The sequence below is a fragment of the Acipenser ruthenus genome, chromosome 20 (assembly GCF_902713425.1).
Source record: "Acipenser ruthenus chromosome 20, fAciRut3.2 maternal haplotype, whole genome shotgun sequence".
Lineage (NCBI taxonomy): Eukaryota > Metazoa > Chordata > Actinopteri > Acipenseriformes > Acipenseridae > Acipenser > Acipenser ruthenus.
In genome coordinates this window covers 26,169,146-26,192,025 of record NC_081208.1, presented here as the reverse complement: position 1 = coordinate 26,192,025, position 22,880 = coordinate 26,169,146, and the positions used below count along the sequence as shown (strand labels likewise).

The window sequence follows — 22,880 nt, the reverse complement described above, 5'->3', positions numbered from 1 at the left end:
ACAATCCTTAAAAATCAAACTGGATTACTTAAAAAAATTAATAAATAGTTAAATCTCAGCTGAAACAGGTTTGTCTGCATATGAATTCAGCTGTAGATACATACAGCACACACCACTTTTCTTTAAATTCAAAAAGTAGCATCAAATCTATACTTAAAATTATCCAATAAAAATACTACACGGAACACAGTTATCTCTCTAAATGACTACCCGTTATGCAAGAATAAGAAGCATAGGTTCTACCAGGACAAGCTTATGAATTAAAAACATCTTTTAAAACCAAGAAAATATTTTGCTGTGTCCCTGGATCTTGAAGTAATTTACTTTCTGGCTGCTTGGGCTGAAATCTGACTATGAAAATTGAAAGCCACCAATATGCTACGCAGTAGGAGGGGTAAGGGTTGTAAATTCTTTGGAAGTTAAGTTACTGGATATAATGTTGCCTTGGTACTTCATGTAGCATATTCATTCCAACCCCGTTATATAAGAACCAACACGTTATTCTTTTCAAAATACGACACATACAACAATTGGGTCCCTAACCTTCGCTGATCACTTTTGTTTTTGTTTGCTTTACATTTTCTCGATGGTACCTGGGGTGCCTTACACAGCTCCGCTATAGCTGTTGACTCCACGGAAGATCAAATGTATTTTTCATGGAAGCATTTTCAGTACCCCTTGAAGCTGGTTGCAATACTTAGACTTAGTGATCTCCAATTCAAATCCCAATACACTTTTCAAAAAACCCAAATACCGGTTTTGAAAAAAAAGAGAGATGCATGGAACAAAAACAAGATTTGGGAAAATGTATACATATAAATGATCGTTATAAAAATAATAAGAAGAAGAATTACCCTTACCTTTAAAATGCCTGGTTGGGTTATGGCACCTCTGTGTTATTTTAATTCATGCAGTCCCATAAGCAACTAGGGACTCTGGATACAAGTATATGACGCCAGAAAAGCATCCTGCAGTCTTTATTAAATCTCCAGTTTCAAGCTTGTGTTCTGAGCAATGGATAAAACGGTCAAGCTGAGAAGAATTTACAGTTAGATGAAACACGAAGGGACGAGAAAGAGCGAAGGGAGGGCAGTTGAATACAATTGTAGAATCCCTCGATCTATCCGGTACTGCCTCTGTCTATCTTTTCCTCTCACACCCGTACTTTTGTCCCCCTTCCCCAAAGGAAAGCAATCTCAAAGCAATGCAAGCAGTTCTGCTACGCCGTTGGTTACTAAGAAGAGTCTGCCCCGTTTTTACGCTTCCAGTTGAAAGCAGTTTCTCATAAGGACCAAGTCGGCACAGAAATAATAGCTTGAATGGTTAAACTGAATTCAAGAGCTCTGGACCAATCAGAGCGCGGGGATGCAGCCCGGGCCCACCCCAAGGACACGCACGGAGGAAAAAAGAAAAAAAAACTGTGACACAATCCACACACGAGTTGCATAGCTAAAGAAGCACGCTTGGGTAAGATCAAAGGGACTAACTTAAATATAACACAATAATACATTGTTTCATGTTTTAACTGCCTGTACAGTTATGGCAGTGTTTGCTTTTAAAACCAAATGCAACCCCATTGTATTGGTTCTTTAAGATGATGTTTATAAGTCGAATAGTTTATAAACTGTTACAAAAACCAGAGATGGAATAATTTTCCTTTAACTCACTGTTATAATTGATAATTCAGGAACAATGAATTAATTGGGTAGATACTGAACTGCAAAAGGAAAAGGTGTTTTAATGGGGTATGCTTATTTTATTTTTTTGTCGCTGTCAGAGTCGAAGATTATTTTTTCTCGTTCGCTTGGTTGGTGCTGCCATTGGTGGAGGATGATTGTAAATCTTCACAGACAGACTTGTTAAAAGTGCCTAAAAACTACGAATTTTGGGTGTTGTCGAGTGATGAATTCACGCTGTTGTTTGAAAGTGGTCTCGACAGGAGTCAAATATGGGTCAAAGTATAATCTTCTAGACAAATATTCCAATTTGATGTCATTACTGTGGTATTATGCCTTTTTTCGAATGACTCAGGATGCAAATATAGCCTTCATCCATGTAATTATATATATATATATATATATATATATATATATATATATATATATATATATATATATATACTGTATATATGGATAGTAGCTAATAAAAGTTGTATTTGCACTTCTGTGATGTAATAAATCGGATTTCACTGTTACAACTTTCTCTGTTAATTACTATAGTTTACGGGTAATGATTTGTATTGTACCTGTAACAGTTTTACAAAGTTAAATCAACATACAAAAAAGCTTTCTAAACAAAAAATTAAATACTTATTATTATTATTATTATTATTATTATTATTATTATTATTATTATTATTATTATTATTATTATTAAATTGCACCAGGTGATGTTAAAAACCTATTTAAAAAAAAAAATGTTTGTCAATAGCAAATGGGAAAATTGTGCTTGCGGTCACCTGTGAGGGACTTCCTTGACCTCAGTCCTCCCACTACCCAGGGCTTGTAATTAACGGTAGATTTACAATTACCCTCACTCATTTACCCAGGGTGACTGAAAAACATCCACCTGATAGCATAGAAACAGACATACAAAGTATAAGTATAAGGCGCATTCATTCTGGAGAAAAAAAAGTCAATGGCATAAGATTTCTGCTCAATTGTAGCATGACCTTCTTGGTACTAAGCAGAGTTCATGGTTGTTTCTGTCATGTGGTGTTTTAGCTCAGAAGCCCATAGCAACTACAGCTCTTTGGCTGTTATGACCAATTGTTGCCTCCTTGCATTTAGCCAAAGTGACGTGAGCAATTTTTATATGCAGACTAGATAGGTGGACCAGAAAGCACATTGAATAAACAAAGTTAGTGGGGCTTTTTCAGACACTGTATTATTATCAAGAACTTGACATAACTTTTTGTTTGAAGCAAAGATTTCTGCACACATTTCAATACCTCACAACAGCGTGTGGTATTGAGAACAGTGTGTGGTCATACACAAAACTATGAAAGCAACTGAAGTTTGGCTGTCCAAAAACTTAATGGCTTTCATAATGGCAGAATGTGAGTTCAAGATCCTCCCTCTGCTCCTCTAGAACAGAACCAGTGAGGGAGAGAGCGATTGTGGGGTTGAGATAACTGGAGAGTGAGTGAGTGAGCGAGTGTCTGAAGCCATACCACCTTGGAGACTGGTCTTGTCACATTTCAGAAGCTAATGCGATTTGTCAGATGGTATGAAGGAATATAATGTTTAGCTTCTGTCTACCAGTGGAGTAGAGTTTCAAGGTCCAAAAAAATAGAAAAATATGGACCTGTTCTGTATTTTATTATCCCTTATACTCAATAAATTCAATGGTTTTGCGCAATCCACTATAAACTTCTAGGGAACGGTGCTTAAATGCAGCCTTGTAATATTGATAGACAGAGCAAAAGCATGAGGCTGATCCTATATTAGTTTGCTTTTGCTGGTGATGGCCTCATATTTCAGTTCGGTAACCACTATCCCTGCCATAAATCCCACAAATCTTGCACACGATCCTCGTCTTATTAGCTGTTTGGAAGAGGATGTAGTGAACTATCAATTACATCAGATTATTAGCCTGTCTAATAATTGAATCAAGCTGTCGGTAGAATAATGGATTCACTGATCACAGTGCAGCACATGGAGGCAGTCTGTCCTCCAATAGAACTCGGCTCATGGGATGACACCGCATGACCATGTCGCAATCAATAGTGCTTCAGATTCTAATTAGATTCCTTCAGGCAGGCTACAGACAAAGTCTTGTTACAAAGTGATGTCTCAACACTTCTGAGCTATTTATTTTCTACTCATACTGTTTGAGGTATGATCTACTCTATGTAGCCCCACTAAACGTTAACATAGCTTTACACGAATATTGATTGATTAGGAAAGCTAATCCAAATCCAAATCCAGGGCCGACATTAGTACCTGAAATGTGGTAACCAGGACGGTGGCAACAGAGGAGTAATTTCTAGAGCAGCTTCAGGTGTGTCAAAGGTTAGTTTGGCTGACTGTTATTAAGATCAATGTAAGGTACTGTACAGAAAGCATTGCCATTGCCATAAAGCAAATATTGCTTCCAGGATTAATACAATGGAATATCATAAAGCTTGCAAGAAATATTCCAGTAACTAAATATTGTATATCAAAGTTCCATTATACAGTAGACTGATAAACTTGTGAGGCACTTCTTAACAGATGCCCACTGATCATCAGTTCTCCTATGCTGTTGTGTGGAGTTGCAAGAGTAAAATAATTGGCCACTTAAAAAAAAAAGAAAGAAAGAAATAAGTCAATAGATGAACGTTTTGGCCAGTGACTTCTTCGGAACACTGAAATTACCTGCTTGACTAATGAGTACACTGAAGAAGACACAAGCTGAAACGTTTGTCATCTTGACTTAGCTTCTTATATGTTTGATCTTAGAATTTTTTATTCAGGTTTTTTTAAGTTATGGATGTTGAGAAACATCTTGACTGAAGTTTGAGACAGGTGTCTGACTCTTTCAGCATTGCCCAACACCAGAGCCAGCTCATTTGCTTTAACCCGATGTCATTATAAAGCCTATAAACCTAGTGGCAGCAGTCTACAAAATGCAACTTGAGAATGTAAACATTCTGATAACTTTCTGTAGCAGCAGGAGGCAAATAAACAAGGGTGATTGATAGGTATGTAAGCCTGATAAAAGGAAAAGAAAGTATCTAAGACGCTGTATCAGTTTGAGGTGTGAATCAGAGTTCTTTATTGGTATTTATTTTTTTAAATTAGGAAGGAAGAAAGAGACACCTTTGGCTTGTGAAAACGAGAGAAAAGCATTTAAACTGTGATTCCATTGATCAGTCAAGCGGATAACCGAATAAGAAAGCATTTCAATCTCGTAAGGGTGAATCGCATTGCTTATTCAAACAGAGTTCAGAAACGCAATGGATTAGATCAGTTTTCTATAGCATTAGAGCGATGAAATAGTTTCATTAGACAGTTTCACCAAAAAGATGGAAATAGCAGCAACAAGAAATAGCAGGGAGGATCTCAATCCTGCAGCCCTATCTGCATATTCTTCTAATTAACCTGGCTGTGCGATATTGTTGGGTCAGCAGGTGACTCATGAAAGATTTTCTGTCAACCTGAGAATGATTATCACCCTTTGTTACATTGAAATACACTATATATTCCAGAGAAAACCAATGAATAATTAAAAAAAAATCTAAAGGCACTATGTTCATTTAATAGTTTGGTACCAGGGTTAGAATTCAGAAGAATAACCAGCGAGGGTAAATGTAGGGTATTCTGAATATTGTCTTGACTTCTAGAGATATTTAGCACACAAGGAGATCTGATAAACAGACATACAAAATAATAAATTAAAGTTAATACCTGCTTTAAAATCACCCGCATTTCCATGGAAGAGCTGTGGTCTTCCTGAGATAAATTGGGATTGAAATCTGCAGCCATAGAGTTTGAGACTTTTCCCCATTATGTACAATCATTCTGTTGCATCACCAAGGTGCAGCTTATTTATACAGAATATAAATAATAAACATGAATATAATTTCACACATGCATGATGTGCTTTGCAATGTCTCAATATGATTTACATGGACTTCTATCACTGCCCTCGTACAAATGTTGGCAAGACCTATATATTGTTAACAAAGTGAGTGGTGTGGTCAGGGTTAAATTTGTCTTTGTTCCTGTAAAGGGGAGCACAGCAGCCTTAATGTTACAACCCCTTACCCTACTGTTTGAAGGTGCCTAGTACATCTTACTCGATTTCAAACTGACCCCTGACTTTTTAGGTTTTCTAGATCAGTTCCTACCAAATTAACAGCAATAGCATTTTAAAACTATTTTATGGTAACCAATTAATCAACTTTGTAATCTTTTGAAGTGCTTTCCATAGCCAGTGTCCAAGATAATTAGTTTCAAGTCTGTAGAAATATAAATGTACTGTACAGTAATGAGTCAGACTTTTGAGAATGTAGAAAACTGAATATATCTATTTAAAAAGCTACCTTTAGAAGAATGCAAAGTAAATGTTAAGTCACGTCACAGCCTTGTGTTCTAGACTGTCTTTCCAAGAGCTCAGTACACCTGGAATAATTGGCAGGCAGGAGATATAATCAAATAACAGCAGAGATGAACTGCTCCCATGAACTGAGCTGTGAGAGCCTGCTGACCTGAAATCTGAATCTCACAGCCCATATGGTGGGGCCTGCTGTGTCTGTGATAGCCAGAAAATGGGATTCTGCCCTGGGGGGCTATCTGGAGAGGGTTTAGGCAAGGAGGATCCCTGCAAAATAAAATTGTGTTGGGGGGAGCACTAATTCAATCTGTTGTGAAAAAGATGTGGAAACATGAGAAATTAAGATTCAGGTTGCAAATGAAAAAAAAAAAATATGGAGTACAACTGATTGCTCATAAGAATCTAACGTATGTATTTGAGGATGAATTTAATTACCTGCAAATGTTGGCAGTGGTTACCTTTCAATGGCTTCCATTCCATTAAGCTTTCACCACCTCTGGGGCTGTCACTCTAGGAAAGGCCTTCTCTGGGTCTCTCTTCTACAGATCCGGCCTGTGCTTTCCCATGTTGAAGCCGAACTGTGAAGTGACTGGTTAAAAAAATAGAGCTACTTGACAACCTCTCAACTTCTCAATCGCCTCTCTTCCTCCGACACATGGGACATTTCAGTACTCAATTAAACAAAACTCTAACTTCAGGATAGAACTTTGTGTGCTCCATGGAATACATAATGTTGTTCTGATCAGTAGGAGTAATCTCTTAACACAAGTGTGGTCATTTAAAACAATAAGAATGTCCTTTTTAATCACAGTTATCATAATCAGGTACATAAAACCTCAATCTCTTATGTTGAACAGTGCTATAAAATGAGAATGAACCAACAGACCCTTTCCTAAACAGACTGACATGCTTTCATGAACTGCAGATTTGATTTAATTAATCCAGAACAACCATTAACAAAAACAACTTTAAAACAGTCTTAGTGTTTACTGGATAAGGCTCACAATCTAAGGAGGTTGGTGCTATTTGTAGATGCATCCTCCAGTTTCAAATGCTTTCAAAAGTTAAGACATAATAGTGTGTAAATGTAAGTGTGAATTTAAGATGAATAGGGCCAGACTGTGTATTAAATCTGTAATACAGTAAGCAAAGTATAATTTAATTGCATTTAAAAAAAAAAAAAAATCTCTCAGGGCTGGTCAAAAAATATAAATGTTGCTCATAAAAAAAAATGTCTACATGTCTGCTGGAATCAGCCACAAATTAATCAAAGTCTGGATCAACATAAACATTTGCATGAAATTGAAAGTAGGCAATAATGTAGTTTTTGCTTAATTTTTGCGTGATATGTGTTGTTATTTTGTTCCTGAAGAATTCTACATGTTTCTGGGGAAAAAAATTAAACCATATGAAATCAATTCAATGGCTAATTAAGAAATTGAACAAATCAAATCCACCAACAGTATCATAAAGCAATTTTAACACTTGTTTTTCAAACATAATAAAGCATGTATTTATTTCTACCAGCAGAAATAGAGACACAAAGTTTATTTTCCTGTTTATCCAATACACATTAATAAGACACACAGTACAATGAATGCAAAAAAGCATACTTTGCATTCAGTCAGAAATGCCACAGTTCCTGTCAGACTCAATTGCTATAGAAATGTCATCATTCTAGTGCTGGTGTTACTGCTCAATCAGTAAACAATATGGTGTTGCCATGTTTAGGAGACGCGTTTAGGATTGGTGTGGAATAGTAATGTGACCTCAGTTATCACTGCAGTCAGTACCCTGTACTTCTTAGGTTGCCAAGACTACCACATCTTATCAGTCAATCACCGCTGCTGTTACATCTCCTTTGGTTTCATTACAAGTGTCTTTGAAATATTTAAAACATGGCAGATTAAGGCCCTTAGGCAGGGACATAGTTTAAATAAATCAGTCATATATATATATATATACCAAACTTTGTGTAATTTGTCCCAGAAATGGATATACTGAAAGTAAAATGCATTTAGTTATCTTATACATACAGTACTGGTAATCTTCAGAATAACACTGTAATGTTTATAATAATAAGTCTGATAACAGTAGTACCACATCATAGTATTATTATTATTATTATTATTATTATTATTATTATTATTATTATTATTATTATTTAGAAATAATAAATACAATTAAATACATTTAATGACAAACATTTTGACTAGAAGTCTTTTTCAGTGTCCTCAAGTGAAGTAAAAATGTTTGTCATTTAATGTATTAAGTTTATTTTAGTATTTCTAAATTTAGCACTGTTGATTGTTTTGAAGTTATGGATTTCTCTTTTTTTTATCATTGATCAAACTGGGCATTTATTTGGGCATGGGTTATTAGTAGGAACTTTGGAACAGTAATTCGTCCAACTAAAATGTATTTTGAGTAACAGTGTGTAACATTTATAGGTTATATGTAAATGGTTAAACAAGATGTAAAAGTTAATATAATTAGAAACTTTAAATAACATTTATTCATAACAACCGAACATGAAACTAAGTACAATGTTTAAAACTAAAATAATAAGAATGGCTAAATGTGTTCTTCATACATACTCTGAACATACTCAAAGCAATGGAATCAACACAAGATTTAGTGAGATAGTGTTTCCTGGGAGGAAAGCAAATGGCTTGTTGTCTGTAGTCATGTTTATGCAGTGAACGAACAGTCAGTGAGTTAATGTTGAACATCTGTATTGCTGGACCCTGATTAAAGTCACCTTGTTCAAGACAATATCTGGAATAGTCTCGAGTGTTTAAACCCACATGAAGTCTCCGAAAAGTCTTACAATAGCTTTCACATCTGAAATGATTGTGTTTATTTGGCTTTCATTTACAGTTGTGGTCCCCACAGATCTTTTTTTGTGTTCTCAAAACAACAATTCATTATTAACGATGTTCCATGTAATTCTGGCTGCACATGAACCGTAAATCAGCTTCTTTATATTTAACTACTTTGATTAAAAGGGAATTATACTCAACTTTTTGAACCAATAGAAATCATCTCCCTTTATGGCACAATTAATAACCATAATAAAAACAAAGGTATACGTACAGTACAGAACAAAACGTATTTGAAATCTCCAAACATCTTTGACATAAAATATTAAAGATAGGATAGCACACTGTACTGAACGGCAGCATAAACTAGACATAAAGTTAGATATTTTTCCATGTCAAGTTCAGTTGGGTATATGCTGCTCTATTTATAACTTAAAGGGCAATTTTGTATGGGTATATATTTTCAGAGTCATCTTAAGAAATGTATTATTATGTTTCAGTCATCAAATCCTGGTTGCTTTTTAAAACTTAGAAGCTTAAAGCACTCCTGTGGCTTCAATATACTGTACAGTAGCACTCAGAATAAAGTCTAACAATGAATCTGTCCACTGGCAACACTCCGCCACTAGTGACTGTAAGAAATGCCACATTTGTTCTATGTGGTATAACTCAAAATGTGTATTCCAATTTTCAGTCCAAGTTCTATAAATCAAACACCAGTTCATGCTTAAATGAGCAATTTACCAGCCTTTTGCAGGCATTGCAAGCTATTTTTTGTTTATTCATATCCCTAACTAAACCAAACCCTTACTATTTCCAAAAAACAAAAAGTGTGCTGGGGTCTCTCCTTCTTTGCAGTAATCCTGCAGGTTTACTTTGTAGATAATTCCTATCTTGAAAATCCAACAAAATGGTATGGATCCTACAGCAGTTCTGTTAGAATTGAAATCTAAGAGCACAGTCTCCATTTGGTACCATACATTAAGTAAGCTTATGAAAACAACAACAACAGAAAAAAGAATAATATAGCAGTGAGGGAATTCCGTTAACATGCAGATTGGTTCCGGAATACTGACAGCTGACAAAGTGTTACTGGATCCCAATGTATACAATTAAAGGCAATTATTTAATTATTCATGGACAATGCTCATTGTTAAGGAGCCGTCTAAAAAAAAAAAAAAACGCTTGCTGCATGATAATGACCAGTGAGACATATCTATTCCCAGCTAATATCTTTCACAATCTTTTATAAATGACTCGATCAATGCTGTGAGTTCCGTCTTAGGTTCCTACATTAAAATGAACTAAACTTCAGGTCAATATGTCATTCTACTTTAAGATATTTGTTAGGAAAATCGGTAGCAAAGCTTTCAGGGTTAAGGGTGGTCACTGCTGCCCCCAGGTAATCTTTCCCTCTTTCTAAAGCTGGAAAAAAGTGCCTCTTTTCTCTCACAAATCACTGGTTGGCTGGGCAAGGGGAGATTTATGTGCTTTCATCTTACACAGTTTCATACTGTAGATAAAAGATAAGGAAGATGTACCTGTTTCAGAAACTCAGGAGTAGAATGATCTGTCACAGACAAACCAAAGCTTTGGCAAATGTAAGTGTCAGTTCAAGATGACATGACATACTGTAGATGGGGGGTATTTGTTTTTTTTTTTCTCTTCACATTTTAAAGTAAAAGCTGTTCATTAGTTTAAGTACAGTATTATTAATCTATCTACACAGTTCTCTTTGCTATAGAAGACTAAATAATAGAATAGAGACAAATAGGCAAGCTGAACTGGAATTTTATTGGAATCTGCTGAAGGGAATTTCCATAATCTTTTTTTTTTTTTTTTTCTATGTGGAACTTGGATATCAACATGTTATGTCGATTCAAGAACAGAAATTCACGATTTTGTATGAAGTGTACTCATTTTAGAAACTGTATTGGAAATTATTAACAGCTTTTGTCAGACTATGTATTACTGTGATGGACAGCTTTGTATAGGTATAAGTCATAGGACTAGTTTTACTTTTCTTTTTAAAATATATCCCATGTTAAACGAGTAACACAAACTCAAAGCATTCATTTCAAGGATACGACTTTAATGCACCAAAGTTTTTGTCGTTGGCTCAGAACACAATTGTGCAAAAACTTTACACTGGAGAAACAGCTTAAATCATCTGGTAGATAACATTTTGATTAATTTTATTTTTGTACAATATCATTTAAACAGTATCTATAAATATGCTTGCTCCCTTGAGAAAACTATGCTAACCATAACAAATCAAAAATAAATCATGAATAATAAATTTTAAAAAGTCCTGAGTCAAGAAAGACCCAGAGGTTCATTTTTCTCTGCTGTATAGTTTACAAATGCAGGTGGGTGTCTATGTCTGGTTTGGTGATATGCACAGCCTTTTTGACAGGTGCCTACATGAATAATGCATCATGGAAACCACAGTTATATGTTATATATGTACACCATGTGTTGAAGAGCGTTGGCTGGTTTACACACAACCCAACACTACATCAATGTGCTGCTGTTAGCAGCAGGGCAAAAGTGTCAAGAGCTGCCTGGTTTGGAGCTGCTGGTCCCCTGTCTTCTCTTCCTTGATGGTCTTCAGCTGCAGTGAGCTTTCACCTGTCTGTTTACAGTCTGCATTGGAGGTGATTTAAGTGCCAGCCCATGCACAAGCAAATGAAGTTTGTGTTTTATCAATAGAAAAGCTAAGGACAGTTTTAGTATACAATACAATGATGGTGATTTGGAACATCTGTGGATAATACCAATTTGTTTACATTGCTTGACTAGCCTAGATGGGAGGTTCACATGTGCCATGGGCTGATGTACCATATCTCAACAAATTATCTGAATGTTGTAACGATATTCATGGTAGAAATTCAATAAACATTAACATGCTGTACCAGTTCTCCAACCCGGACCTCTTGTCTGCTTTTGTTTTATTAATCAATGCCAATGAAAAATTCCTTGTGTGCTTCGTCAAATGGAAGGTCTCTCTCTGTTAGTGTGAGCTGTCTGCTTGTCTGTGCGCAGCGTGGCCTGTGACTTGAACAATACGGGGATCTTGTTCTTCTGAATGCTAACCTTGTCACATATCCTGGAGGAATGCAAGTCTTGTATACTGCAGCAGAGGGTCAATAGTTGAACATTTCCTTTAAAGTTGTGAAGTTGAAAACCAGTTCAATCACTGTTAACACAGTAATCAAAAGCAAAATACAATGCAATCTATCAATCTTTTAGAAACATAGCATATTGTACATTAGTGTTTTTGTTGTTTTGTAATCTCATTGTAGGTTTTCAACAAAATTAGATGTACAGTACTCTATGTTAGGCAATTGTATAAATACATTAAAACTTAAAATAAAGCGTGACCATAGGTAATATTGGATGTAATTGTGAAAGCTGCCTACCATGGTGAGTTTTATTGAGAAATCATCTGTTGATCCGCATATTTCCCTTTGATATGTGCATTCCTATTTATACTGTGTGCAATATGTCCGGTGGGATTCAGACTTACTGGGTGTTTGTTCTTTATGCCTTTCATATCTCTCTTCCATCAGACAGAGTACTTTACAAAAGAAGAATTATTCATTATACAACAAATGAAAGTCATCTGCTCCAATTATTTATGAGATAATGCGATCCACGACACAGGGATGTCTTACACATGAGAACTACAAGTCACAGTAAGTACAGCTGACCAGTAACCCTCTTTATTGATTCAAAAGCATATATTCTTACATTAAACCAGGAGTGGTTTTGTGGGTAAAATGTAGCACTCCTGGCTATTTATGCTTTATTAATGCATCTTATCTGTTAAGCATCTCTGAATTGAATATAAGTATTTATACATTATAAATTAAACCTTGGGAGAAGGTGCAGTAGCGGGGTTTCTGATACATTATAAATTAAACCTTGGGTGAAGGTGCAGTAGCGGGGTTTCTGATACATTATAAATTAAACCTTGGGAGCAGGTGCAGTAGTGAGGTTTCTGAGTTATATTCAGTGTTGAGATTGTCATGCGTCAGGGGGATGATAGTTCAGGGTAAAATACACAGTAAAAGTCTATATGAAACTGACTCCTGAGATAGAAAGGAGTTAATGTGGGATAAGTTAGGATGAAAACTGCTCATTCAAACTGTTTGTACAGTTTGAGAATAAGGCACTGATCTGAGAAGAATCTACATGTTCATAGTTGAAATGCAGGCACCTACCTGCATCTAATTTCCTATTGATTGAAACCAATTGCAACTGAACTAGTTATCCCAAAATAAAAATAAAATAAAAAATACTGCCTTGCTAGCCTAGGATAGGATCTGCAACCTTAAAATCCACCTCTGCTCTACTATTTTCTCATCCATTCTCAACCAACTGTTGTTGCAAAAACAACAAGAACCCTGTTTGTTTTTAAAGCGCTATTTTTTTCATCTAAACAAACAAGGCAAAACAATGTTACTAACATTACTACTAATTTCCAAAGAGCATTCAACAAGAGGAATTAAGCATGACGTCTGTTCTTCTGCTGGACAAGATAAACATTTTATTATTATTATTATTCCAGTTTCTTTCAATTTCTTTTCTTTTTCTCCTATTTAGCAAGAAAACAAATATGACTTGAGCCTCACAGCGCTTTAAGAAGACGGGAAGAGCTTTTAACAAATGATAGAGCGCCAGAGCTTATAACAAATGAGGGAGTGCCAGTCCAGGGAATAGGGGGGCACAGACGATTGGTGTGCTGCTGCAATATAGTGAGGTCTGACCTTTAATCATTCCCATGACTTAAAACTAGATGAAAACTGAAGGCTATTAAACATCACCCAAAGAACCCACAGCCTTTGTGACATGGAGGCTGTTTGAGGACCACTTTTCTATTATCCCAGTTATACAGTATTGTCATGTTTCTGCTGAAATCTATGTTGTATAAATAAAATTTAAAAAACAGCCATTTTATTCTCATCCACTTTCACCCGAGGAAGTCCTTCTGCATGCAGTTTAAAAAGCGGTCCTCCTAGTTATGCACCCCTTTTAAAAAGTGTCTGCGGGCAATTGCCAATTCAATTGGTGACTGGCACCAAAGTAATATGAATAAATCGTTCTGGCAGACAGTCCCCTCCTAAGCCCTAAATCCTTGTGATGTTATTTCATGGGAGATCTAATGGCTGCTGTCCATCATTTCTGTTTCTAGAGGGTCTCAGATGCTGTCATTCTGCTTCTGACTTGCTCTGCAGCACCAACAGAGAAACAGATTTCCCTGTGACGCAACCAGCCATCTCCTCAGTGTAAAGCTGATGCTGTGTGGCACATTCTTCAGGGAGCTGAAGCCAGGTAAATGAATTAATTGCAGGGTTTAATGATGCAATGTCTTTTTCTTTACATTTCACTGCCATGTACATACAGCTGCTGACATATCATGTCTTTATTAATTTACACTGAACATTCCTTGATGTCCGATCATTACGCAATGGCTGAAAATTCACATTGGAGTGGATTTAATACAAAAATACAGCAACACTTCACGGCCTGCTTTAATACTCAGTTCCATGACTACGCATTCAAGCCCCCATTGTCATTTATTGTATTTTTTTCTTTGATTTTTTTTTTTTTTATGCTGACCTAACAGTCCCTCTATGTTGGTAAATGAGTTACATTAATCACTGCTTTATTTTGCCTTTACATTACTGAGATGAGAATGTTAATACCACAATTACGACCTGTGCCATTCACAGAAATACTTGAAACAGGAGTATTGAGTAGAAAAATCATTTATTATGTAATATAACATTTTTTTTTTTACTATTTAAAATGTTGAATGTAACATACTCAGCTCGGCTTGAATTTAAACCTTTCACAACAACAACAAAAACAATGAATACAGAAAACAGTCCAACAGTGTATTTATAGCCTAAAGATGTACAATAATGTATTTATAATAAATACAGTTTCTACGGTTTTTATCACGCCATTAGGATCACTATTCATATTTGGGGGATGCATGCAGAGGCAAGCATGATTTATTTAATAGGAAAGAGGCTCCCAGTTAGGATTTGTGTGTTGGCTCATTGTGTGCTGCAGCTTCCCTCTGTTCTCACAAATCAGTCAGACGGCTTTGATGCTTTATTGCACAAAAACGGAGTCTCCCCTTGTTATCCTGTGCTATCCACTCAGAGCAGCAGACATGAAAAATAAACACCCAGAGATTATTAACAGTCTGATCGTGAGAAAAGGGAAAACACATACCGGTGCTCTCTGGAAGACAGGGATAACAATAGCAATAAGGACTAGGTCATTTAAAGTCTACATAGGATAGGTAATCATAATTTATTATGGAATTGGGTAGGAACATAAATGCATTAATAGCAGACTAATTGAAAGGGGGGGGGGGGTGTTCTGCCATAGTGGATTAATACACAGGCATTTTAAATCCAGCTTTGCACACAAGTAAAATTAGCTTGTTGGTCTCCAGTGTGGGCAGTAAATTATATACCAGCCACTGATACAGCCACCGCCCACATTTTTATAACCAAGAAGATTGGAATAAATTCACATCTAATTACTTTATTAACACTTTATAGATTCTTAATATATCATGCACAATGTATTAATAAGGTATTACAGAGCTGATTATAAAACGGTAATGTTATTTTTGAGCGATTTTACTGTACCCCTCAGACAATATACTGGATTAAAAAATGTTCTCTTGTTCAGTGACAATTTATTTGAAATACAAAATTAACAACACTAATTTAAGGGTTGTGAAATAAATGCAAAATAAAGGTGAACAAAATAAAGTGGAAACAGTACGTCTGTAAAGGTGAGTTGCTATTTGGATGTGAAACCACGTCCAGGAGATTGCACTAAGCAATATATGTCAGTGCATGTGGGGAGAAGGCTTTTTGCACCCCTGTAGAAAACAAATCACAGTTTCCTTTTTCCAGATTTTATCAGGTGACAAAATCAGTATGAAAAAAAAAAAACATACACGTCTGTACAATTTCTTTTTTTATAGAAACCACAGGTAGTACTTAAGAGGAACTGTGGGAAAGGCGTCACTTTTTATTTGTGCATTACAATTGGGTAGACATGGTGTACTGTATTCTGAAGGTTGATCAGTTCAGCAGGTGGCTTTCTATTACACCTACTGTTTTGTTGAAGGATACAGCTGTTTTTTTGTATTTGTTTGTTGAGGTTGTTGAGCTGTGATGAATGGTGTTCCTTCAATTCAGGAAGCTTTGCTTATAAACTGGCAAGAACTGACTTGCAGAGTCCTGGTTCTGTGACATCGCTTTTAAAATAATTAGCGTGCCAGTAAATATGGACTCCATTAACTTACCAACATGCTAGGTTCTAGCGGTAGAATGTAATGCTAAAAACTAAACAAAAACCAACCTTGGGGTGATTAGGTTTGCTCTTTCTGAAAAGACCACGGGCATCATTTATGGTTTCACGACTAGTGGCCGTGGCCATTATATATAGATTTAGAAAAGTTAGGCCAAAAATGAGAAACACTCGTAAACAAATCCATAAACACTATAATCAAGATTGAGATGGTGCAGCAAGAAAAGAAGTATTACTTTTAACAGTGGCTTTGCAGAATAAAAAGATTTTTAAAAATACATAATCATTAAGTGAATAGGATGTAACTTACGATTGACAACAATCTTAAAGCTGCAGTGTCCCTTGAGCATGATAAATACATTGTACATGAACATATAATGGCTGTTTATTATTCCGTATTTTATTTTAGCCTGACAGTCCAGTTTACACACCCTAAAGGTAGTTTTAACACTGTGTGATTCAAAGAGGCAGTTTCTGCAAATGCATGCTTGAGGGGTTTAAACAGATGTCTTTTCTTTAATATTGTTGTTTCTGCTTAGATCATTATTTGCTTACTATTCCAGCAAGATGTGCAAGATTGTGAGGAAGCATATTACTGGTGTGCTATTCTCGTATGCCAATTGGTGAAACAACATACAGTGAGGCCTGCGCTAATATGCTTCCCCACGTCACTTCCTTACAATCAGCCTTGAGCAATCTTTTCAGAAGCCATTTTTGATGGTCTGGTTAGTAAGAATGCCAAATAATGCTATAAGTAGAGACGTTAATAGATAATCATACAGAACACACATAGTAGAACAATTAAACAGGTGCAATATAATATTATTCAGTAAAAACTATCCATACAAAATGACAAGCCTGGATGTAGCTCAAGAAGCAGAACATTAATAAAAAAAGCCTTTTTCCCCCCAAAAAATGTGTTTTTCTCTATACATTTTTCAAGACATTCAATAGAGCTGATATATTCAAAAGGTGTTTTTAAAAATGTAAAAACAGTTTTTAAAACCTTATTGGGGCACTACACCTTTAAAATTAGATGCAAATGTATTCTAGAATGACACATTCTGTATCGTTTATGTTTTATAATTAAATTCACCAAATTCTAACAGAGCTCTTGTGTGGAATTCAAAGTATTTTCTTAAAGGAATACAAATTTGCATCTGTCACCAAATCAACCTGCTTGGTAAAATTGACAGACAAACAGCGAAAGCTGAAAGCTGCTCAGTGCCTATGCAAGGTGGGGGAGTGACTCACCTGCAAGTAAGGAATAGCTGATGGTAAGGGTTACAGTACATGCGCCTGTCACACTTTGATCAGCTCTTCAGGTGTCTGTGCTGACAGCAAAGAGCGAATGTGATGTGAGACTAAGCTGATTGAAACAGGCTGTATCTGACACGTAACGGTTAATAATGAACACGTTGTCTGCTGAGATTTTTCTGAAACAGCCTGCGTCTGACACAGAATGGTTAATAATGAACGTGCTGTCTGCTGAGATTTTTCTGTCGTTGTCCCATAACTCATTTTTACTATTATTTCACGTTTTATCTTTTTCTTAAATTTATTTAAAATTGGAGATCTTATTTTTATTTTTATTTTTTTATAACATGTTGCTTCAAGTAATAGGGTATATTCATATTTCTTCTTTATTGGTGCAGTATTATGGGGGAATACAATGAATTAAGCATTAATGTCCTGCTAGATAATTGACTGTGGCGACAATCATTATCTAGAGGTGAAATATCTACAGGCAGACTGTGTGGAGAATAATAATCCTATTATAAGCCAAATTAATGCATTTGTTTATGAAGACATGAGTTTTTACCTTAAAATCTGAATAGCTTTGGCTGATGTCACTGTTTAAATAGAGTTTCACGATTCTAAAGCCATACTTAGAGGCTGATTGGCTGACATGTTCTGGAAGGTTTATAATGTACTGCTATAATATGGACTTCAGTGACATTGGCATACAGTATGTCTGTAGATTGTGAGGTCTTGCCATTGATTTCTAGTAAGTGAAGTTTTATTATTTGAAACTCCACACGGCCATGCATCTCCCCAAAATAAAACTTAAAGTGCTCTGTATGGTCTAATATGCCTGTGCCCTTTTAAAAGTTTCCTCTGTATTTGCAAGGTAATGTACTTAATCTGTATATACAGTTCTTCATAGTTCCTTATCATTTGCTATGCTTGACTGTATGTATTCACTATGCTTTAATACACTTTACTTTGGTTTTAACACAGATTACCGCAGTAAATCTTTATAAGGTATGAACACCTAAGCCTACACTAACAACACTTCTGGTTTGGACTAAACTAAATGCTTAGGCGATCAAAAATGCAAAACGCATTTTTGATGAGGATCTATCACTTGCCTCACAAGCTCCCTTTTAAGATGCTATTGTTTTGATGCAATACACTAATAAAGCTGTATACTAATACAGACTCCACACAAAGCAAGAATTATGCTCTGATGAATAGCAAGACAAGACAAAATCCCAAGACTGCATAAATATTTCAAATCAACAAGTGATTTGAAACTAATATCTCAGTTGTTATTAAGCTCTTAACTGTTCAAGTATTGTCCAAGGCATTTTGATCTGGCATCTTTCAAAGATGGATAACTAAAGCAGAAATGTGTTTTTTTTTTAAATTTACGTTTGTTTTGAGAGAAGCTCTATTTAATTTATAATATAAATGCATTAAGCAATATATCCTGCAGCAGCCTTAATTTACTGAAAAGATACAATATATGCTCATACATTTTATTCCATATATATATATATATATATATATATATATATATATATATATATATATATATAACTTCCATTAACACATCTTAGTGCCCTTTGAACGAGAGGTCCCAGGACCAGTACTGGAGCTTTGGGCTATTTTATTAATACTTACTGGTTATGTAATATTAAATAAAATAAATACAAAATCTGCAGCCCAGGGACTAGGCTTGGAGCTGGAGGCAGTAAATGGGGTGCATTTAATAAATAAACACAGGTTGGATGCAGTGCATTATTAATGTGTAGCTTCACATTACAAAACCTTCACTTTAGGCCGTTGGTATTAGAGATTTTGATTTCACGGATCAAAAATACCCTCATACAATTCCCAGTTGACCATTTCAGAATGGCTTGCACTTTAAATGCTTTGATATGTGTACTGGAATATGTGCATTTCAAATGATTTATTTGTTGATGCATGATATGCTTTTTGTAAGCCGTTTTACATGTACAATGTAGTCTTAACATGGGGAACTACATCTTTACTGAGGTAAACTGGTAGTACAAGCCTCGGTGCTCATGGCAATACCAACTCCCCATACTGTACAAATGGCTACAAATAGAATTGCAATTATCCAGAGAGCTGATGTAAAGTGCCCCTTGTCCTAACAATATAAAGTAGTAGGTTTATCCACCATTATTTACAGTTGTATTTTTTTCTATTTAATTGTGTATATTACTTCTGTACTTAAGACCACATTAGATGTTACCACCAAAATAAAGGAGCTGTTCAGTTCTAAAAAATAATCATATTTCACATGTCATTTCTCAGAGTTCATTGTTCTAAAGTTAAGTGTGCCACCAGAAACAGGTTACATATTGCATTGATTTCCCAGTTGAACTAAGCAAGAAAAACATTTGTCCTGCCATGCTATTGTCAAATATAAATAATGTAAAGTGTAATTCGATACAGAGCATATTTTGTATATAGAGTCTTATATTAATCGTTTGTGTATGGGTCTGTGGGGGGAAAGGTAAATCAAAGTAAATGGCTGTTTCTTTGCAGCTTTCCTCTTGAAGTGTAAAATTGCTTTATGAAAATGTTAATAACAAAACTATAACTGAATCCTAAAGAGAGGTGTCATATGGTATAAGGAAAAATGTCACTAAATATACCAAGAAAAAAAAGTTATTTCACTGTGTTTAAGAAGAAAAGGAACAGACTAAATTCCCTAATGTTATGTACAGTGAAGATTTTTTTAAGTACCACTTTTCTTTTTATTAACTGAGTGCTGTGGAATTGCTCATTCAGTGCATTTTAATATTAAAATAATGTTTGTTTTTTTTTGTTTTTTTTTAAATACTCAGCAGCTAAGAATATAGGCATTAAATAAGACAAATCAGGATCTCAAGATTACATTTGCTTGTGTTTAAGTGTGTGTTTTGGGTGTGTCCTGAGCTTATGGTGTAATTGGACCAATGTGTGGATACCTCAAAAATGTTTATGACTTCTTTCAAACTTTATTTTATTTACAAAATACGTTTTAAAAAAGATTATTTAAATAACTTGTAGTTAGAGCTTTATGAAGTGGGTACCTTACACCCCCTTTATAAAAGAATCATCATGGCCATAACATTTTGGAGGATTCACAAAGCCATTTAGCACCAAAGTGTCATTAGCACCAATTTTTCTTAAAAGACAAAAATCTGTTTATGTCACAAAACTATAAATAAACCAAACAATTCCTGAGAGGTCTTGAAATAAATACCTAAGTTGTTTATTTCAAGTTTAGTGAATACAGTGAGTGTTTTTCTACTTTATGGTGGTGCTAATGACACTTTGGCATTTTGTGCATTTATTGGTGAACGGGTGCTTTTTGAATACTGCTTTGCCTAATATATTGGATATATTAGCCAGTGCTTCACAGTAAAAGTGTAGGCTAAGCATCAAATGATAAGTCTGCTTCCAGCTCTCTTGTCAAGGAATGTGTTTCCACTCTTTATATTCCAGGTATTGAAAGCAATAATGAAATAGCCCAGTGTACAATTTTCCACACTAAAGAAATACAACTTGCAGTTAATTGAACCTAACAAGTTGCTTCTGTCCTTAATGCCCACTAAATGGAAAAACAAAAACACATATTTTTGTCACCTAGGCTGTGACTGCCCCTATATTCCTATATTGTAACCAACTCTGATATCCATTCCAAGCTGTGATTTTTTTCCAAACAAGCCCTACATTTGTTAATTGACACTTCGCAAGTTCGATTAATTAATTTATGACCTGTCTAGAAGAAAGACTGACTGGAATCGATCTCAAGAACCAGAGTTGCACACAGTCCTACCCCTTATTTCTTCCCTTTCCTCTCCTGCCAGATAAGGGGGTAGCGGACTAAATAGTGTAAATACTGTTTCCTTGCAAGTTCCCAGTGTTTTTTTCTACCAATGTGTGAAGGCTTCTCGGTAACATTGTTGCCTGATCCCTTTTCCAAAGGGACCTTTCTGTCTTCCCTAAGCATTGAAACCAACATTTACACTACCTGTTGTCAGTTGTTCAGAGTTTTGCAGCTTTCACTGGGGAAGCACAAGACCAATATCTCAACCTCTGTTTGAAATTGGCCTTAATTAGCAACTACAGTAATTAAGTCATTCACTCAAGGGTAGTCAGAAATCTGAAGTGTGTGGACACATAGGATTACACACCTAAAGGCCAACATACACGCAACACTGCAATATTCTATTCTTATAAAACCGCATTCTACTGGGGAAGGATTTTACTTTTTATTAAAAATAAATATTTTACTCTTTCACACTGTAAAATGGATCTACTTTTTGAATTGTGATTTTGTGTGTGTGTGTGTGGGTGTGTGTGTGTGTGTGTGTGTGCGCGTGTGTGTCTGCTGCTTTGCAATAATAACATTTTATTATATACACCGACTAGGTAAATATTAATTATAATAATTACAATACTCTTCAACCTCTCTAGATAAACAGTAACAGGTTTTTGTTCATGTGCCATTTCTATGTACAGTTCTTGATTAAAAACACTGACCTTGCAATCATATTCCAGAGGTTGCCTACGATTACTAAACATCTCCAATGACTATGGACTGACACGAGCACAGCAATTCATTTACAATGGCACATCACAATGGTATGAACCCAATATACATCTGCAAAATCATTGTCAATGTGTACTTATTCTTCAGGGTACAATGATATTATATTGGTATTCCTATAGTATTTTTTAGTCTTTTCTGTAAGGGAAACGGGTATCAGCCTAGAATTCTATACCGTATAATATCCCTTTTTATTGAAAGTTAATTTATCCTAACAATTATTACGTATTAGGCAATGAAACACATACACACTTATTTAAAAGAAGCTTCAAATTAATAACATTAGGCCACATATGGCAGTTTGTCGAACAGAGATCAATTCATTCCTAAAGTAAAAAAGCAGTAGAAATAAAAAATGAACAGAAGGAAATATGGAGGTCAGACTTTAATATTCAGCATGCCTCGTTGAGAACAGTGAAGGTTGAACATCAATAAAGCTTTACTGGGGAGGTCACAGCAGTGATATTAAACAGGGATATTAAGCATAATTACATTGCAGCAAACATACCGGAATACAATACATTCACCTGGCAATTTTCTTTATGTATGTTGGCTAAGAAAAATAAAGCAACTGTACATTTTTATTTTTATTTATCCACATTATCTCTCTCTTATTTTCTTTGCGGATCTACTAGAAGCTATTTTAGTACTCTTAAATTAAGTAAATAAAGATGGCATATCAAACAGTTTATTGAAGATTACAAAACAAAAATGGATAATGACCTGACCTACTGTTTTTAATTTGGAGTAGGCGTTGCAGTTTTCAGTTTCGTCTTCTGGGACAATGCTGCAAGCTGGTTGCACTGAAGCATTCGGGATTA

The 22,880-nt window shown here is 35.3% G+C and overlaps 1 protein-coding gene and 1 long non-coding RNA gene across 2 annotated transcripts in view; one reads left to right on the top strand and one right to left on the bottom strand.

Moving 5' to 3' along the window:
• LOC117425684 (cadherin-11-like) overlaps positions 1-1,301 on the bottom strand; it is a 46,453-nt gene extending 45,152 nt beyond the window's left edge. The window contains 1 exon segment of the mRNA XM_034042840.3: positions 861-1,301. The gene's annotated coding sequence lies outside the window, so the exon portion shown is untranslated.
• A 106-nt stretch (positions 1,302-1,407) lies between these two features.
• LOC131698795 (uncharacterized) lies at positions 1,408-13,690 on the top strand. Its single transcript, XR_009307820.1, has 3 exons — positions 1,408-1,467; positions 12,434-12,559; positions 13,470-13,690. It is a non-coding gene; the product is annotated as an uncharacterized LOC131698795 (long non-coding RNA).
• Positions 13,691-22,880: the final 9,190 nt, after the last annotated feature.